Source organism: Vulpes lagopus, chromosome 17 (genome assembly GCF_018345385.1).
Source record: "Vulpes lagopus strain Blue_001 chromosome 17, ASM1834538v1, whole genome shotgun sequence".
Classification (NCBI taxonomy): domain Eukaryota; kingdom Metazoa; phylum Chordata; class Mammalia; order Carnivora; family Canidae; genus Vulpes; species Vulpes lagopus.
In genome coordinates, this window is record NC_054840.1 from 15,798,855 (window position 1) to 15,817,624 (window position 18,770).

The window sequence follows — 18,770 nt, forward strand, 5'->3', positions numbered from 1 at the left end:
ATATATACTCCTAGATATAATTGGAAATTTACACTTAAATATTAGATGCTTAAAAGAACACTAGAGAATGGAAAAGTCGGGTAATGCCCCATCGATGTTTGATATTATACCGTTGATTGGGAGTAATATAAGCATTTAAGTGTTACAAAAATGATATCTTGAATTTTGTGAGCCTGGTGAGGAAGGCAAAGAGCAGTTGTCCCCCACTTCCCAGGGGAGTGGGGGACAACTCTACCAAAGAAGGGAAATGTGAGCTGGAGCTTGAAGGAGGAGTTGGGACAGGAAGACACTGAGAACTGTGAGCCATAAAAATAAAAAGTGTGTACAACAGATCTTACAGTCTAAAGAATGAAGCAAATGCACATGAAATGGATTAAATGTTGGTGCCACCCCAAAATTAATGTTTTGAGATTCCAACCCAAAATGTGAAAAGATTAGGAGATAAGCCCTTCAGGAGGTGATTAGGTCATAAGGGTGGAGCTCTCATAGGTGGGATAACTGCTTTCATAAAAGGGACCCCAGAGAGCTCTCTTACTCCTTCCATCACGTGAGGATAAAATGAGAAGTTGGCAGTCAGCAACCCCAAAGAAAGCCCTCCTCAAAACCTGACTGTGCTGGCACCCTGATCTTGGATTTTCCAGCTTCTAGAACTGTGATGAATAAATTTCTATTGTTTATAAGTCAAAGTCTATGGTACTTTGTTATAACAGCCTGAGCTGACTAAGAAAGCAAGGGCCTGACAATACGTATGACTATAAAATTGAATCGGTAATTCACGTCTCCCTTGGTCTTAGGCAATAACCATATATCTGTGCCTCTTGCCTGTCTTTTCCAACTCCCACCCCCAGTGTAAAAGTGGGGCATCCAAATTCCTTCAACATTGTGGCAGATTGTATTTTCCAAAGATAACTGTACTGATATGTATATGTGTGTATCCCATCTCATATGCTCTTACAATGTGACATTAACGTGCCTCCTTCAAGAGCTGGAGATCCCTCCCTTTGAACCAATAGAATGCAGCAGACGTGACTTCAGGATGACTTCCAAGGCTAGGTTGTGAAAGGTAGCATGGTGCTCTCCCTTGGGACACTTGCCCTTAGAACCATTTTATGAGAAAACTCAGGCCACATGGTGAGCCCTCATGTGGATGCCCCAGCTGACAGCCCAACCTAGGCCCCCAGCCAATAGCCAGCATCAACCACCAGACATGTAAATGAATGAGTCTTCCAATGATTCCAGCTTCCTGCCTTTGAGTCTGCCAGCTGAGGCCATGGCCACTGAGGAACAGAGCCAAGCCAGCCTTCTGTGCCCCATTTGAATTCCTGGAACTGAATTCTTTTTGTTGTCCTAAGTCTCTTAAGTTTTTGGGTGGCTTTCTACACAGCCATAGTAATCACAGCAAGTGTCTCTCCCCAGTTATTTCTGTGAATCCCTGGGGGCGTTTCAAATGTGTCTCATGAGCAGTCTTCTCATGCTGTCCGTGTCTGTTTCCTGTGCAATGGTTGCTGTTGAAGCCATACAAAGCACAATACCTCACTACTGTCACTATTGCAAGGGCTCTTGTGTGACTAGAACCAGTTTAGGAAACTTCCTATGTAGCTGCAGAATCTTCCTACATAGCTGTAGAATCTTGACAGTTGTTTGAAATAAGCTGGAAAGAAGCTGAAAGACCATTACCTATGCCATGATTTAGTCGTTTAGGCACGTGCATGTCAGTGCTGTTCTGTATCCTTTTGAATACATAATTGGCCGCATGCTCAGCCTGGGGTAGGAGGATCCAGTTGTAGTGTGTGGGTGAAGTTCCATTCACAGTACAAACCACAGGCGACAATCCCCCTTTGGCTGGTGCGTATGCAGTGCTGGGATCTCAGCCCGCATACTCCACGATCCCATCATTAGGGACACTCCAGAGAAACTCTAGAGGATGTGGTTTGGGAAATAAGAGGAACCAGAAGACCTGGTACGGATTTTAGCAAGAAGAGCCAGGAGATCTCCTACCACTTCTATGGTAGGTTGGTTCAAAGGGGGAAGCAATCAGAATCCTGTCTGACTGCAGGCAACAGAAAACCTGAAGAAATGGTGGCTTAAACAAGTATGTGTTTTAATTTTTTTCCCATGTAAAAGAAATCCAGAGGGAGGCAGCCCAGAGCTGGTATGCAGTTCTGTGATGTCATCTTGTTGACTTACCATATATCAACTCCACCTCTAGATGTGATGACATCTGAGTTTCAGGCAGAAAATAAGAGAGATCAATAAAATATAAAAAACATATGCAAATAAAGAAAAAATAAATTATAGTTTTCTGCTACTGCCTTAAGGAGCTAAGCCCTACCTAAACAATTTTATTTATATCATATTGGCTAGGATGAATTGTGTATCCACCCCCTAGTTGCAAGGCATCTGGGATATGTAGTTTAGTAGTTGGGCACATTCTAAATCACACTGGGATCTGCAGGAAAAAAAAAGTGTCTATTATAAGGAGTTTGGAGTGTCCCCAGTGTGGCATATTCCTGGGCAGATTTTAGAGAGGCTACATGCTATGCTAGAAAAAAAACACCAGCTTTGGAGTTAGAAGAACTCAGGCAAGGCACTATTGTGTGACATGGGTAAACGACTCACTTTTCTGTGTCTCATTATCCCCTACTATAAGAGTTGTATTGTGTTAATTTAAAAATGCACCTAAAGGGGATCCCTGGGTGGCGCAGCGGTTTAGCGCCTGCCTTTGGCCCAGGGCATGATCCTGGAGACCCGGGATTGAATCCCATGTCAGGCTCCCGGTGCATGGAGCCTGCTTCTCCCTCTGCCTATGTCTCTGCCTCTCTCTCTCTCTGTGTGACTATCATAAATAAATAAAAAAATTTTTTAAATGCACATAAAATGTCCAGTACAACACCTGGACATAAGATACTTGCAAAAAAATTAGTTCCTCTTTCTTACAAGGGTCTGCAAGGGCTCTTAGCTAGGATCTTCAGGGTTGGGACCACTTATTCTCTGCAAAGTTCCCAGACTCTTTTGCATAAATAAGCAGGAAGTAAACGTCCCAACCTTGTTCTCAGCCAGAATGAGGGCCCCAAGGAATTTGAGGCCCTAAATGCCAGGGTAGACAAATAAAACTCATGCAGCAGGATTGCAGGCATCAGGTCACTGACCTCTCTGTGACTCCTCTCCCGAAGAAGTCCAGGACTGTGTAGGCATATTGGGGATGCCTAATGAACAGTTCTGTGTTCAAAGAAGTGCTTAACTTAGATGGTTAGCATGTCTCCTTAGCCATAGAATGTTAACTACATGGAATACAGGGTAATGGAATACAGGGTAAGGGTTGTCAGTTGGTGGCAGGCTTAAAGGCTTTGATGAGTTTCTTATCATGATAATGAAGCCATTTACATCAAGACACAATGAGATGGATGCTTATGAATGAAGAGAGAAAGGGAGAGAGTCAGAAACAAGAAGACCCCACTGATGCCATTTCCATGGTCTAGGCACCTGTGAAATAAGAACTGTGGCTGTGAAATTATCTAATGCTAGGATGGACAGACACTCTGAAATCTCAGTGGACTTGTACAATAGATGTTTACTTCTAGCCCTCAAAAAGTTCAAAACAGCTTCTGATTGGAGCAGTTCTTTTTCAAGCAGTGATTTGAGAACCCAGGCTGCATCCATCTTAGGGACCTTCGTCATCATTTTATCTGCTAAGTTGCCTAGAGCTAGTGGAGGGGGAAGAGCATGGAGGATCCTGTGTGGGTGGTTCTTGTAGGTCAGGACTGTGGGTCAAGCCAAGAAGTGATGCACTTTCTATTGACTAGAAATCAGTCACATGGCTATATCTTACTCCGGGAGAGAGAGTCCTTACACTAGATTAACAGGGGAAAATGGAATTAGTGAACAGCTAGCTCGTGCCTGCCATGGAGATAAAAACAGATACCAAGTTGAAGAGGTAACCTTTGAATAATAAAACCTTAGAGCTAGAATGGATTTTTAAAGTTATTTAGACCATCTCTCGTATCTTAAATTTGGTTCCATTGCAAATCAAGGCAACAGGCTTTATAGACACTATGCTAAAATTTGTGGGAGACCCAAAAAAAGAACTCAGTCTACTTTGCCCTTGTCCTTGACCCTGCCCTGAAGAAATGCAAGGTGTGGGGGGGCGTGAGACAGGGAGGCAACAAGAGGAAGGGGCAGACGTATGTATAATGGAAGGTAAGGCAGGTGGACAGGTGATTGCTAAGCGATGGGCATTTCAGAGGCATTTAACTCAAGTGTCGATGGTTTATGTAAGTGTGAAGATGGTGCTGTAAAGCCAGTAGTGGTTGATAATCATTAGCTTTAGACATGTGGCTCTTAAAGTATAATCCCTGGATGAGCAGCATCAGGCTCATTTGGAAACATGTTAGAGTTTCAAATGCAAATTCTCATTTGCAAATTCTTGGCCCTATGTCAGATCTACTGAATGAGAACCTCCAGGGTAGGGGTCAGGAATCTGTGTTTTATCAAACCCTCCAGGTTATTCTAACACAAAGTTTGAGAACCATTGTTTTGGAGTATATCAGTTCTGCAGGCTTTTTATTTGTTTTGATGTTCAGACTGTAGGATATCCTAAACCATGGGGACACCTGGCTTGCTTAGCTGGTGGAACATGTAACTCTTGATCTTGGGGTTGTAAATTTGAGCCCCACACTGGGTGTAGAAATTACTTAAAAATAAAATCTTTAAAAAAAAGATATTCTTTTTTTAGACCATGAAGTTTTCACCATTCTTACCGTGTTTGTTCCAATGTTGTAGGATTATTTCATAATCAAATATCAATAATTTCTGAAACCTAATGAAATTATATGCAGTTATGTGGATTATATTTTCAACAGTTTCCAAACCATTGTTAATAGTCAGATATTGTTAATAGTCTGATGTTCTTTGAGGTCACAAAAGCATTTAAATCTAAAGACCAGTACTTAATTGCATGGTTGGTCCTCGATGTAAACTTGCTCTTTCATTTTAGAACTGGATTTTTATAAGCCATGGCTCATAGATTCCTCCCTGTACTCAAAATTAGTGGTACTGGGGCGGGGAGGTCCCCGGGTAGCTCAGTGGTTGAGCGCCTGCCTTTGGCCCAGGGCGTGATCCTGGAGACCCTGATGGAGTCCCACATTAGGCTCCCTGCATGGAGCATGCTTCTCCCTCTGCCTCTCTCTCTCTCTGTCTCTCATGAATAAATAAATAAAATATTTTTTAAAAATTAGAGAAGGTGGCTTTTCTGAGACACAGGAGCTTTAGGAAGCCTGAGGACCTTGCTTCTCAGTTCTACCTCTGCCACCACTGACTCTGAGACTCTTTAGGTTTCTAGTTTTGTAAAATGAAAGAGCTGGGTTTGTTCTGTAAGTCTTAAACTTCTTTGGAGCCGTGGTCCCCTTGGGAATCTTTGGAAGCCCTCTGGGGTACATCCACTCCCAGGTCCATAAGCAAGCCCTGGATTAAATGGTCTCTCTGAGCCATTCTTGGTCTTGTTCAAAGTTCTGAGGCTTCTATAAAACATGGAGAAAGAAAAAGTTCGTTTCTTAAATTCTGGAGAGGGAATTAAGAAATGTTGCCATCCTTCACAACTCTGTGGCTGCTTAAGTTTAATTAATCTAGCTAATGAAATAACCATAGTCTGGTAAAAATGGTTGGTTTCAGGATAGAGAAATAAGAAACTTATTGTCAGCCTCTAGATGGGGGAAAAAAAAAGCTAAGAGTTCATACATTATTTATGAAGTAAAAATAAAAGTTCTATATTTTCTTTAGGTTTGTTTTCATTTTTTATTTTCAACAATGTTAGACAGGAGGCAGCCAGTCAGAACTGTGGAGCTCTTTGGTAGTAATTAGCCTTCATCTGCTAATTTCTAAACAGGAAAAATATGATTAAAATGAGTTTCTGCACAGCTGTTGATTGGGCATAATGGCAAAGTAATCATCATAAAGCTAATAATAAGAGTGGAGCTAATATTTCGAAAGTTATTGTTAAGTAACCAGAAGACTCTAAAAGCCAAAAACAACATCAAACTAACTAGAAAATGACACTTCACCCCACACACACTTTTTTGTCTGCAATTCAACATCAATTAAACAGAGCAAATGAAACCAGTTAATTATATCAATTTTGAGGTCAACTTTCAACAGCTCAAACCTCCATGATAAGCAAACCACAATATTGAAAGCTCTTTTGAAAAATCAATAAATAAACAGCCATCATACTAGGAAAAGCTGCAACACATTTAACATCAATAAATTCTAAACAAGCCTTGTACTTTGATTAGCTCAAACCCCCAGCTGCCTGCCCTTACTATGCATTCCTGGTCCACTCAGGCAAGTGTGCCTGCAGCCTGGTGGCACTGCAATTGGACAGGTGTGACAGACCTCCACTGAGTAGTTCTTTGGGATTGTGTGGTTCCCTGGAAAATGGAGATTAATGAGCTCACAAAAGAGACAACGCATAACTTCAGATCTTGGTGATGATCACAAGGAGCTATTTAGGATGCTTGATTAACAAAACCAATTTCTTATATTCATTATCCAAAAGTCCAAAGTCAGTGTCATTAAGGGAAAGTTGAGTTAATGTGGAGGTATTCCAAACAGAGTAAGAGCAAATGAGGTTCTTGGCTTGTCTTTCACTGTGATCCTGATTGAAGACCATCATACAAGGTCTGTTAGGATTCTAACCACAATCCAATAGATATCACTGGAGAGTCAAGGGTGAATTGATAGATATGAGAGAGGGGTGGTTAGATGCCCAGTGGCAGAGAAAATTGTGATCCAAGGGCATACTGATTTGGGGTCTCAACATCCTTTGTTGTTTTCTCTCTACTTTTGCCTTCTCTTACTTTTTTTTTTTTTTAAATATGTGTAAGTTCCTTAGAATTATCTCCTACCACCCTGGGTGGAAGCACTGGATTTCCTCTAATAAACTAGGATGTTTCCCATGATGTCAGGTCACTCTAGGCAGATTTTCTCAGCATAACCACCCCTACAGTTTAACATTCTTTAAAAATTTTTTTCCTTTAAAAATAAATGTGTACTTCTAAAAGTCACTGAATCCCATAGACTCTGGCCAATCACTGCTTTGAGACCATCTAGATGCTCTGCCATGTGATTTTATATTTTAATAGAAGAAGGCTGACTATGGATTTCAAAATTATCTAACTCCTTTCCCATTGTAAAAGCATGTCAACTCATTAATCTTAATGCTTCTAATAGCAGTCCTTTTAAGCGGGTAAAATTCCACAATGTTAAAGTCAGTGCTTTACAAAGACACCATTAGACTCTAGTTCCACAGAAACACCAAATTTCTAGTGTCATGAGTGTTAGTCACTTTGACAGGAGAAGAGACATGGTCAAATATTTGCAATTTATCAGAGAACTACAAATCAAAACCACAATGGGATATCATGTCACACCAGTCAGAATGGCTAAAATGAACAACTCAGGAAACAAAGACACAGGGAAAGGGGAACCCTCTTATACTACTGGGGGGAATGCAAACTGGTGCAGCCACTCTGGAAAACAGTACAGAGGTTCTCAAAAAGGTAAAAATAGAACTACCCTAAGACCCAGCAATTGCACTCCTGGGTATTTATCCAAAAGACACAAACATAGTGATTCAAAGGGACACATGCCCCCCAATGTTTATAGCAGCAATGTCCACAATAGCCAAAATATGAAAAGAGCCCAGATGTCCATTGACAGATGAATGGGTGAAGATGTGGTATACATATATATAGTGGACTATCAATCAGCCACCAAAAAGGATGAAATCTTGCCATTTGCAAAGACATGGATGGAACTAGAGTGTAGTATGCTAAGTGAAATAAGTCAGAGAAAGACAAGTACCAAAGTATTTCACTCATATGTGGAATTTAAGAAACAAAAGAGATAAACATTGGGGAAGAAAAGGGGGGAAATAAGATAAAAACAGAGAGGGAGGCAAACCATAAGATACTCTTTAACTATAGGAAACAAACTGAGGGTTGCTGGAGGGGAGGTGGGTGGGAGGATGGGGTTATTGGGTGATGGGCATTAAGGAGGTCACATGATGGAATGAACACAGGGTGCTATATGCAACTGATGAATCACTAAATTCTACCCCTGAAACTGATAATGCACTGTATGTTAATTAACTTGAACTTAAATAAAATCTTTTAAAAAAATATTTGAAACTTGTGTTGAGATTCAGAATTATCTAGATTGTTTTCCCCTGGGATCTCTTTGAACAAAAGGAAGAAGATGTAGAAGTTCTGCCTGGAAGAAGCACAAAGGAGACAAAGGATGGGAATTATAGTGGCTGCTGAATTAGCAGGGACTAGGCATGGGACTCTCCTAAATCCTAAATAATATTGGTCAATATATTTTCCTCAGTTCTGCATACAAGTCGTGGGCCTCATACCCTTCTCTTTGTGTACAAGTGAAGCTAAGAATCATGTTTCCCTGGGATCAGATGGGAGTTCAGGTCCCTCCCCATTCCTGGTTCTGGGCCGGAACCAATTCCTACCTACCCCCTTTATGGAGATGCTCTTCTTCCCTGCCTGGTGAAGGATTCCTAACAGTGTGCCAGAAGGTATTCCTAGAGATTTTGTGGGATCTCAAGGGAAAACTGTCCCATAGTTTCTTCCTTACTTCCTATATTCCTACCCCCATATTTTAGGACATCTCTATTAATGTCATTGTGTAGAATGGCTTGAGGCTGACTAAGGTAAAATTACTAAAGTCTTGGGATGTTAAGATTTTTTGTTTCTACTGTAAGTTTTATTTCTATAAGCATTGGAAGCTTTGCCAAAGAATGTCTAGAGACCTCAGAACTACTTATTAAATCTTTGCTTCTCGTAGTTACCATGTTCTAGATTCTAGGAGGCCTCATTTTAACTTCACTGAATTTCTCAAATTTTACCACCTATAGCCCAAATTAGACCCTCTGCCTCTCCTTCCCTTGCCATCGCCAGGAAAAAGGTAGGAAGGGTGATGCTGAATAGAAAATAATTGCAGAGGGATGCCTGGGTGGCTCAGCGGTTTGGCGCCTGCCTTTGGCTCAGAGCGTGATCCTGGAGTCCTGAGAGCAAGTCCCACATCGGGCTCCCAGCAGGGGGCCTGCTTCTCCCTCTGCCTGTGTCTCTGCCTCTCTCTCTGTGTGTGTCTCTCATGAATAAATAAATAAAATCTTAAAAAAAAAAAAAAAAAGAAAAGAATTGCAGGAACTTACTTTGACCTAGTGTGAGAAAATAACTCTATGTCCATCTCTGCATGAGTTGGTATTAGACAAGACAGTTTGATGGGCTGAGTGGATTGATTGGATATCAGAAACTAGCTCCTTTTTCTCAACCTTCTATACCCTTATTGCTACTGATATTTTCAGCTGAGGATTTCATTTTCTTTTTTTCTTTTTTTTTTTTAAAGAGAGAGACAGAGAGAGAGGGAGAGAGCGCATGCACATGCATGAGTGAGTGAGGGGCAGAGGAAGAGGAGGAGAATCTCAGGAAGACTCCACGTCCAGCATGGAACCTGACTTAGGGCTCAATACCATGACCCTGAGATCATGACCTGAGCCAAAATCAAGAGTCAGATACTCAACTGACTGAGCCATCCAAGCACCTCTTTATTTTCTATTTTATTAGGAAAATAGAAGCCAAACTTACAAATCTATTGACATAAGCCTTCCTCCTCTCCTGTTTCAGTTGAGGAAGTGCCTCTCCTTGTCCCAAAGGTCAACTCCCACCATACCAAAGGGTATACCAGCCATATAAATTTCCTTTAAAAAGCTTTCCTGGGATCTCCACCCAGGGAATTCCACTTATATCTCATTGGTCAGACCTATGTTGTGTGGGCCTCTTAGCTGCAAGGGAGTCTAGGAGGGAAAGTATTTTATTTTATTTTATTTATTTATTTATTTATTTATTTATTTATTTATTTATTTGGAGTTCGATTTGCCAACATATGGCATAACACCCAGTGCTCATCCCATCAAATGCCCCCAGGAGGGAAAGTATTTTAGTTTTTTAGCCTTTTTATGAGAAGAAGACAAGGGAAAATTGATCTATGGGTGACTTTTGGGTAGCTAACAGTGTGTGGCAGACACTAAGATGGTAGAGCAGGAAAAGAAAAGTTTTCTCCCAAACCAGGGGTTCTCAGTCTAGATGTGCCTTAGTATTCCTAGGGGGCTTCTAAAATTAAAGCCCAGCCGGGATGCCTGTGTGGCTCAGTTGTTGAGCATCTGCCTTCGGCTCAGGGCATGATCCCAGGGTCCTGGGATCAAGTCCCACATTGGGCTCCCTGCATGGGGCCTGCTTCTCCCTCTGCCTATATCTCTGTGTCTCTCATGAGTGAATGAATAAAAGAAAAAGAAAGAAAGAAAGCCTACCCTCAGACCAGTTAAATTATAATCTCTGGGTGGGACTAAACATCATTAATTGTTAAAGCTTCTCAGGTGATTTCAAAGTGTGGCCAATGTCTGAAATCACTGCTACATTTTTACCTGAGGACTTGAAAGGAGGTCCGAAGCATCAATTTTTGACATGATTCTCATGAAAAAAGAGTGATAGATTGTAAAATGTTAGAAGTGGGCAGGACCTTAGTGATCACAGAATAAAATTTTCTCAAGGTCAAATATGTAGTTGGTCAACAGTTTGGGTGTTCTCAACCCCACCCTCTACCCCTCCAGCTAGCAGTATCTCCTATACCACGTCCAAGTTTCTCATTATATCCAGACAAATGCAGGGTGAGCTGTGTGGCAGTTTGGGAGAATTTAACCTTGATCCAATTAGCACTAAAGGTTGAGGAGAGCAGGTGACCTTGGGCTGCAGCTGTCTCTTCTCCACTTCAGTAATGACACTCAGCCTGAAATCTAATTTGGTATGAGTGTGTAATTTCAATGTGTGTTTAATCCAGAGCCACTTCTCAGTAAAGAGGATGCTTAGGGGCTTGAATTATTAAGACTTTTCTATGCCAGCCTCCCTTACTAATCTGCTCTCAGCAATGTTCACTGGGTGTGCAACTGCCAAAAAGTCCAAAGTAAATGCCCCTCATTCATCTGGAGGTTCCATCTTCCAAAGCCCAACAGCTGGTATGTCTGAACCTGTAGTGATGTTGATTAACACAGGATTTTCTAGACTGTTAGTATTGGAGGCAGACTTACAGATCATCCATTCATGCTGAAGCTTGGGGAGGTGGAGGGATTCACCTCCAGCATTGTGAAAATAGCAGTTGCCTTTAGGTTTAATTGATTGGATGTTTTTTTATACAGCAGAAACCTAACAAATGTGACCAAAGATACATTGACGTCTAATTATTGCCCTCTAAGTTTTCAGTATAAATTGTTAAGTAATTCAGGACCCCAAACAAGTTAATCCCATTTTGCGGGATTAACTCAGTTAAGTGGAGGGCAAAGCAAACACATATTTCTATATGCATTTCCTGGATTGGTTGCTGGTGCTGCTCAATGACACTGGAAGCCCTTTTCAGAACCTAGCACATCCTTGGCCTGTGTAGGTTTGCTCCGCATGTTTATTGGTTTGAATTGATCCCTGCAAGCCCTTCGCTTTGCTACCCATTATTTAGAACACCGCTGCAGAACTACATTATTACTAGCTATTACACTGAAAGCAAAGCAACAAGAAATCAACTATCTTTGGGATTTATGTGAAAAAGACTTGGAGTAGCTGGAAGTCATACATAGACCGATGAGTGTTTTACGGTAATGTGCTCTCAAGTTCAATTTCTTAAGTTCTCTAGGTGACGCAAAATGATTGATTCTGAAAATGAACACTGAAGAAATAAATTGATTCCTTTGAAGTAAGCGGACCATTAATTCTTGACCTTAAAATCTCTAAAATGTTTTAAAAGGAGTTGACTTAGCAGTTATTGCATTTTATAGAATTAACTCTTCTTTCTTCTTTTGTTAATCTCTTATCTTAGTGGGAGTTATCCACAAACTTCATAGTTTCTAGAAAAATAGGATGGGGCTGGCTGTATGCCACACATGCAGTCAGTGGTTGAAGGAAGGCATAGTGGGGGGAATTAAATCCACAGAAAAACTCAAAGCTGCCTTCTGGACCACCTTAGAAATTGGTTATTTTGGCTACGGTTCTAATTTGATCTCATTAGTGAGGCTGACTCTGTCCTACAGCAATCACCAAGGCAGACTGATTTGACCCACTCTGGCACAAGCTCCTTAGTTAGGAGCAAGCATATCCATGAGAGGGTCGGCTTCATTCTTTCTAGAAACTTCACCCAACTGCCACTATGGAAACTTTGGTGTAGGGGCCTAAACTTTATTCATTCATTTGATCATTCACTTACATATTTAGTTAGCCAATGCTTAATGGTTGTCTGCTGTATATTAACAGGCCTATCCCTAACATTTGTCAGGCTCTGAGTGAGAGAATAATTGGAAGCCCCCAAAGCTATAAATCAAAATAATACACCGTTCAATAATAGACCCTTATAATGACCAGGAAGACCAGGTTCAAATGTACAGTTCTAGGGCTTCCTGGAGTTCTGCATTAAAACTCGGTGGCACAGAGAGCTTCCTCACCATCTCCATATCCCCAGCCCTTAGCTGGAAATCCCTCTTTTTCCCCCATCATCCTGCCCTGTTTGCCTCAGGGTTTGAGGAACCTCAGTTGCATATGCTTCTTCTTAGCCACTCCTCAGGCTTCAAGGTCTCATACCAGTGGTGTGATTTGCCCTTGAAAAGATGAATCTCACACAAGCCCTAGAAGTACTTTAGGGCCACGTGGCCAGGAAACTCCCAGCTCTGGAGTTCCCCAGGGTGTAGTCTAGAAGGGGAGGCAGTAGCTCTGGATGGGCTTGGCCCTGTGAACTCCTTACCCCACAGGGAGGGCACAGCTTCAAGGGCCCAAGGCAGGTCCTCTGGGGCCAGTTCAAGGGTCTTAGCTGCTGAGTCTGAGGATGGTACTGTGTGCCAAGTTCTGGGAGACAGTAGCAAACACAATTCCTGAGGCTTTTGCCTAAAGAAAGAAACAAAAATAAAATGACTGAGGTAAGGAATGTGAAGGCATTGAGCTGGATGATGAGATACAGAGTGACTGGTGAATGCTCCTTTAGAGTAACCAGGGAAGACTTCTTAGAGGCAATGACATGCACACTGAAGGAACATCTACTTCCAATGTGACAGAAGTGCTTTCTAAGCCAAGGGAGCATAGGGAGTGCAAAGGCCCAGAGGCAGGAAAGAGCTAATTTGTCTGAAGAACAGGAAGGTGGCCAGGGGTGGCAGCAGTGGGAGATAAGCTGTGTTTGTGGAGGTCAGCAGGGGACATGCCATCCCCAAGAGGAAAGAAACACGGGCTAACACTTAGAAAAACAGACGGAGGCATGGGTTCTCTGCTTAATCATTGGCTGCCCCTGAGCAAAGCCTGTCTCCTGGCCTCCATCATTTTACCTGTAAACTCAAGATCCTGTCTCCATCAGAGCATTGCAGGAGGACCAGATGGGAAGCTGCTGCTCCACATATTAGACACTAAGTAACTAAGCAGTGATGAGCAGGGATAAGCTCACCTAAGCTGTTCCAGGGGCTTGTTGCTGGGAAATGTTTGATAGTCACAGGAAGTATCTTGTTGTGGCTTAAATGGGGGATTGATTTTCAGGCAGACTCAAGGCCACCTTCCTACCTCCACTCTCAGATGGGCTTTGAAGCCCACCTCATGTGCTGTGTATCCTGGCAGAGAGCAGAGGATGCCCTACGTGCTATGGAACAAACAGTCTGGACAAAGTAGCTCTTTTGCCGTCCTTCTTCTCCTGTCAACAAGTAAAACCCAACCTCCCTCAGAACATTCCCTGGCTAGGAGCGTAAGCAATGACTCAGCTCCAGATGTCAACAGCCAGCTTGGCACAAGGGCAGCATGGGCCCACCAATCGCTGACTGGCCAGGACCAGCACTGAGGCTGTTAGCCCAACTGCTCCTGGCTAAGGACGCTGCTTAGCAAAGAGGAACCAGAGATCAATATTAGATCCTTGTGTTTCTTTTATAGGTCATCGCCTAGGCTTTGTCTTGTGAGTTATCTATTATCAGTACAGACTGTTAGCTCAGACATTTCCAAAAGATCCTTTTGCTATCTCTACAAGGTCTCAAGTTAAAGATGCCCTTGAGGTGTGATGTAATAGCAATGATTTCAACAATGACCATAGCTACCATTTGTTGACCTCTTACTATGTGCCAGGACCTGCGCTGAACCCTAATTTCACAACCACTCTACAAGGGAGGATCTCATTATTATCCCACTTTACAGATTTATTATCCCATTTTACAGAGGAAATGGAAACTTAAAGAGATTGAGTAACTTCCTCAAGGTTGTACACCTGGGATTTGAACTTAAGTTTGACTCCAAAGTAATACTTAATCACAGTGCTATGAAACCACCACCAGAACCATCACTAGTAACAACATCATCATCACCAGAATCAACCCCATTTTTTAAAGCAGAGTTTTGCAGATTAACTCCATGATATAGATAGTACTGTTATCCTCATTTTGCAGATAAGGAAACTAGGGTACAGAACTTTTAAACAAATTAAGTCTCATTGCTTGGAGATAGATAGTTTTTAAAATAAACATCTGTCACTCAGAGGGGTCAGCTAAGGCTGGGTGACATGAAGCATCTTATCAAGGGCACCTGACCAGTAAGTGCCAGAGCAGGGACTAAAGCTACGGTTTATCTGTCTATAGATTTGAGCCACCTCAACAGAGAGCCCCCAGTCCATATTTCAGTGCCCAGAGTGGGAAAACCTGGTTAGGGAGTGCCAGAGTCATTTTCATGGGGTTCCTTCCTTCATGCCTGGATGTATTGTGAGGGGCTTGAGCACTTAGGCAACTGAGAGTTCTATGGTCATCACCCAGGCTGCCCCTGTGGGGGGAGTTTTAACAAGTGTCACCCAGAGACAGAAGATGAGAGAAGAAAGGAAAGCCCAGGAGCTGAGTGATCAACAGACTGGATACTTAGGCTAATTCAGAACAGTCACTACTGAGAACTACCGGGCAAGAGTCTCCTGCTGGTTCCAATATCAGAAATGGTAGTTGAGCCTGAAGGTTAAATGGCTAATTTTAACTGGATTCCAGTGCTTGGGCAAGATCATCTTAAAGAATGTTTGTTTTCCGAAGGGAGGAGACAAACCTAGCATTTTTTTGTTCCCCAGCAAATTTGTACAATTGAGATCATATAACTGAAGACTTTGGTCCATTAATGATAGTAATGATAATGATGTTCCACTTTACTTTAAGGTGATAGTTATAATTGAAGACATGGAGACGAATAAAGACCATTTGTTCCCTTCCTTAATGCCATAGGTTTAGATTAAGCGTATATGTGTCAGCCTTTGAGTTAGGCAGTGAAAACCCATGTGTGAATGTGGTTTATGTTCCTGGGGGGCCTGGGTGGGTAGATGTCAACCAAGTACCATACAAGTAACTTTCAAAATCTCAAGAGTCATAAGAGTTAAGCAGGACACCTGTGTCTCTGAGGGGTCCTTGAGTCTCTGAGGGGGACCTTCCATAGAACGGAGGACCAGGAATGACGGTCTGTCGAGATGGAGGAATAAAGGGAATTGGCAAGAAGTAGGAGATAGGAAGAGGGTGCAAGTAGGCTGGGGCCATGTTTGCAGAGTCTCTGAGAACAAGAATGTGGAGTGTGGAGGGCAGAGAGAGGGCTGGAGTTGCCAGAATGAAGGAAGTAGGAGGGGGGCAAAGGCCTGGAGTTAAGTAAGGGCCACCTAAGGCAGATTAAGGATCTTTAATTTGAGCCTAATAGTAAAGCCAGAAGTGCAGAGAAGTATTATCAGCAGGACCCATCACATGTAAAGGTAAACCAGGTGAGACTTTGGGAGATTGGGATGTCTCCATTGCTCTTTCCTCAATTCCCCTTCCCATGTCTGAAATTTCACCATTAATTGCAGTCTTTTTCCTCTCCCATAATTCCCTGTTGAGGTGCAGGAGGTACTCCAGTACTCCTGGGAGTAGGGGAGGGCTGCCGATTCTGACGTGATGGCAGCTAAGGCTGAGTGAAGCTTTAAGAGCAGACCCCCTGGTGCTTGGAGAAGCTGGGTGGCACCAGGGTCTCAGCATGGAGGGGAAGCTGGAATAGGAAGGGAGGGGCAGGCCTCTGGGCCTACTCTTCCCCAGAGGGGCTTTGACTGACAGCTGCACTAATTGTGGATTCCATTGCTGATACATTATCCATAGGCTGAATTGATAATGCTTTGGCAGCTAAATGTTTTATGACTAAAGACTCCCACGGTGAAGGCAACCAATTAGGGACCATGACGGAGAATCCGCAGAAGCTTATTCTACTGCTCTCCTCGTGGGCACGGCTGTGTGTGGATCCTGTGTCCGTCCTGGGCCCATGCTCTCAGCACTGAGGGGAACCCCCTGCCAGCCCGCATCTCACTCCAGCTCTGACTTAGCTCTTCCAGGGGGTCTCATGCAGTCCCTCTCCCCTCCTGCTCATTCCTAAAACCGTTGTCAGCCAAAGGACTTAATTTGATTTTTTAAAGATTTTCTTTATTTATTCATGAGAGACACACACACACACACAGAGAGAGAGAGAGAGAGAGAGGCACAGACACGGGCAGAGGGAGAAGCAGGCTCCATGCAGGGAGCCCGATTGGGACTTGATCCTGTGACTCCAGGTACAAAACTGCTGAGCCACCCAGGCGTCCCAAAGCCCTCTTTACCCCAAATTCATACATTCCTCTCTTAGTATCTGAGAGTAGCATTGGAGTGTCATCCTTTCATTCACTCATTTATTCTAACAGGCAGCATTCATTAAATGCCCACTATATCTATTTAAGCTAAACATACACCTACCCCATTACTCATAATTTCACTCCTAGGTGTTTCCTCCAGAGAAGTGAGTGCATATGTTTATGGAAACATATTAGGTGCATGTTTATGGCAGCTTTATTCACAATTGCCCCAAATTGAAAACAAACTCAAATGACCATCAAGGTGAACGGATAGACAAATTGTAGTTATCTTCATACAATGGAATATCACTCAGCAATGAAAAGGAATAAGCTATGGGGGCACCTGGGTGGCTCAGTGATTGAGTGTCTGCCTTTGGCTCAGGTCAATCCCAGGATCGAGTCCCACATCGGGCTCCCCACAGGGAGCCTGCTTCTCCCTCCGCCTATGTCTCTGCCTCTCTCTATGTGTCTCTCATGAATGAATAAATAAAATCTTTAAAAAAAAAGAAAAGGAACAAGCTATGGATACATGCTACACCATGGATGACTCTCAAAGACATGCGGAGCAAAGTAAGTCAGGGAGTAGAGACTACATACAGTACAATTCTAGGGAGGAGTTCAGACACAGGCGGAACACATTTGTGGCTTAAATGTCAGAATGTTGGTTGCCTCTGGCAGAGGTGGTGATTGACTGGGAAGGAGCATGGGAAGCCTTTTGGGGTGATATACTTTTTAAAGTTTTTGACCAGGTAAGTACTTCCGTGGCTGTATCCATATGTAAGAATTCATCAAGCTGTACACTTAAGATCTGTACACTTTACCATAGATAAGTTATGTGTTGATTTTTTAAAAATGTCTGCTAGCAAGGCTCTGTGCTGTGACCTGGGCCCAGCTGTTCCAGGCTGACATTGCTGAGAAGAGTCAGTAGCTTGGAAGAGGGTCCGGATCAGCTCCTCTTAGAGGGGAATGGGTAGTCCCTGGGGGCAGCGCTAGCTCTGGGGTCCCAGGTTCTCAAAGGGACAGAGGATTGTTGTTGAGGCAGAAAGAAGATGCGTCTGGTAGTCACCACTGAGGGCCTGCAAGGGAAACTTATCCATCGTGGAATGGAGGGGGATCTGAGAGGACCCCTGGGTAGGAAAGAACCTTACTGGGACTCCTGGGTGGCTCAGTGGTTGAGCGTTTGCCTTTCACTCAGGGTGTGATCCCGGAGTCCTGGGATCGAGTCCCACATCGGGCTCCCTGCATGGAGCCTGTTCTCCCTCTGCCTGTGTCTCTGTCTCGTCTCTGTCTTTCTCTCTCTCTCTCTCCCTCTGTCTCTCATGAATAAATAAATAAAATCTTAAAAAAAAAAAAAAAAAAGGGCAGCCCCAGTGAGCCTGGCGCCCTGGGCCTGTAAGCAGGTGCTTAGCAGTTTAGCACCTGCCTTCAGCCCAGGGCGCCATCCTGGAGACCCGGGATCAAGTCCCACGTCAGGCTCCCTGCATGGAGCCTGCTTCTCCCTCTGCCTGTTTCTCTCTCTTTCTCTAATAAATAAATGAAAAAATCTTTAAAAAAAGAAAAAAAGAAAAAAAAGAACCTTACTTCACCAGTGGTCAGTGACATGCGAACAGGAAAACCTGCTCAGCCATGGATAGGCGAGGAGCAGTGACCCACAGAACTGAAAAGTTAAGGAGGTCACCTTACTGGGAAGCTGACACACAGAGGGGCAAATAGCAAAAAGCAACTCCTTTTTATTCTTGGATGTGTACAGACATTATTTCACTTAAACCTCGTAAATCTGGGGCATAGGATTTGTTAGCCCTTCATAAACAGGAAACTGAGAGCTCAGGGACTTCTCTTGATGTGCTGAAGCTCACCAAGCTGCAAAGTGCAGCATTCACCCCCGGCTGTGAGATCCTGGACACGCACCCTACCCACTGTAGTCTCTGCCTGGGAGTCACCTGAGTGTGTAACCAGTTTGACTGCTGGTTATTGAACCCATGGGGGTGCATTTATTAAGGAGCTTTATTTTTCCAAAGCCTGTCCCCAGCTATGCTCTGCAGCTGGATTGAGGGCTTTCT

General features: G+C 43.2%; 1 long non-coding RNA gene across 3 annotated transcripts in view; it reads right to left on the reverse strand.

Annotated features, from left to right (window-relative positions):
- Positions 1–18,770, reverse strand: part of LOC121477517 — a 67,956-nt gene that overhangs the window by 9,121 nt on the left and 40,065 nt on the right. For 2 of the 3 annotated variants that reach the window (XR_005984267.1, XR_005984261.1), the window contains one exon: positions 12,844–12,983. This is a non-coding gene — a long non-coding RNA (uncharacterized LOC121477517). Of the gene's footprint in view, positions 1–10,374; positions 12,984–18,770 lie in introns of those variants that run through there. The other variant, XR_005984264.1, reaches the window with a different exon arrangement.